Here is a 2205-nt window from a genome sequence, read left to right as displayed (position 1 = left end):
CTTTCTGACTTCACCATCACATTGAGGACTGATTGTTGTAAAGGGGAACATTTTGCTGGTCCTCACCAGCTATCTTGCTGACGATTAAATTTAGGACAAAAAAACTACAATATCCTTTAAATCACAAGAATACCATGACATTGTAAGTTTATTTTAAATCTAAATGTTTATTTCACTGTTAAATAGGGCTAAGAATTTTGTTTTCAGAAAGTTATCGTTGCAAAAAAATAATTAGCTCTAAATGGTCCATTTATTTAGTTTATTTCTACCACGCCCCCTGCAGTTAAAATAAGCTCCCACTAGGGGGCACACACCCCCACTTTGGGAACTAAAGCGTTAAGATTAGTTCAGATTAAAGGCCATTTTAAGCTGTCAGTAAAAATTGTTTTCATTAAACACATACTACCAAATTAGAAATAGTTTTGATCTATTAGATAGATTTCTTTATTTCTAAAAAAAAGTTTCATTGGCTGATTTGGTAACATAATCATCAATCTTTGAAGTTCATTCACTATAAGCAGAAAATTATACTAATTAACAGAAATAAAGGCTTGATAACATCTAGCTTTAAATTTCAGATCTCTAATTTCTCAGCTTATCAGACCCCTCCTCAGTGCATCCTAGAGTAAAAATAAAAAAACCTTTAAAATCAACCTTTTTTTAACACCTTTGACCTTCCATTAAAGTTGAAAATATAAGCCATCTTAAAAAGTCCTAAAGTTATTTAATGCATTCTACTAAGGTATCCATGGAGACCAATATGTTTACCACTGCATGTTTTTAAAAAGACCTTCCTTTTCAAGTTCAAATATATTTAAAAAAATCCGTTTTATCCTGAAATATTTTTTTTGTATTTTTTCAACCATTTACACATTAAATTCATCATAGATTATTCTCTCAAACCAAACTTTGTTTCTGTTTTACATTATTGCATCTCTGTTATCATTCCTCCCATTTCCAACCAATAAAAAGTAATCGAAAACATAATACGCCTTAAAAAACGTTTTTTAAAACACTGGTTAAAAACATATCATTTGCTAAACACATTTACTAAACTAAACAACTTGAGAATCTTCTTTTTTTTTTTTTCAGTTAAAATGCACTTAAATTCAAAAATACTCAAAAATAATAATTTTCTTTTATTAAATAGGAAAATAAACAGTTTGGCTTGATAATATATTATGTCAAATGTCCTTCTAATGTCTTTTTATAATTATTTAATGTATTTTCACCAACATTTCCATGCAGAGCAAACTTATTTTCAGAGCATTTTTTAAAAATAATAGACCTAGCTCCATCTAGTTTTCAAACATTTCACATAAAATTCAACAAAGGTGTTTTTCTGAAACGCAAATGTTTTTTTAAATGATTAAATCGCTGTTAGAATTTCTGGCAAATTCAGTAAAAAACACATTTGATCTCTGAGATGTCATGGATGCTAGATGCTAAGCTAGCTGTCACAACTTCATGAAAAAACATTAAAATAATAATTTTTCAATTCAATTTTTTTTAAATTAACATGGTAAAAGAGTGAAATAAACCTTCCAGATGATCGTCCCAGAAGTTGTTGTCCTCTGGTTGCCTGCACATCTTTAACAGGTTAGCGAATCACAGACTGCAGCAGTTCAAGCTTCCAGGTCCAGGTTAGAAAGGATCCGTTAAAAATGGCTGCCGCTTTTACAGCTGCTCGGTTTCCATGGCAGCGGGTGAGCGTGCGCACGCGCGCGTGCGTGAGAAGCATTGGGGAAAACTTGCTAATTGCAGCTAATTAGCAACAAAAAAGCACGTTTTTTGTGCAATTATAAAGTTTCATCCTCACCTAAAGGTGAGTTCAGTCAAAGCTGCATTTAATGAGGCAAAGCAGCGAGTTCCAAAGCTCACTGGCTTTTCTACTTGAAATATTGTGCAATAAATTGAATTTAGAAAGAAATTTCAATCCGAATGAGAGAGGTGTTTTTTTCCCTATCGCCATTCAGTTTTGCATCCATGTACACACCCATTCAGACCTTTGGAGTAAAATAATCTCCACTGCATATGTCCAGTGGTGGATGAAGTACTGTACCGTAGTAGCCTACTTGAGTAAAGTATTGATACTCATTGTCTAATCTTACTTAAAGCTACAGTGTGTAATAATTACAGGGATATACAGTCAGAAATGTAATATATTATACATAACTATGTTATTTATCATCATCTACAAGCTCA

Source organism: Cyprinodon variegatus, unplaced genomic scaffold (genome assembly GCF_000732505.1).
Source record: "Cyprinodon variegatus isolate N-32 unplaced genomic scaffold, C_variegatus-1.0 Scaffold1556, whole genome shotgun sequence".
Taxonomy (NCBI): domain Eukaryota; kingdom Metazoa; phylum Chordata; class Actinopteri; order Cyprinodontiformes; family Cyprinodontidae; genus Cyprinodon; species Cyprinodon variegatus.
This window is presented reverse-complemented; position numbering follows the sequence as displayed.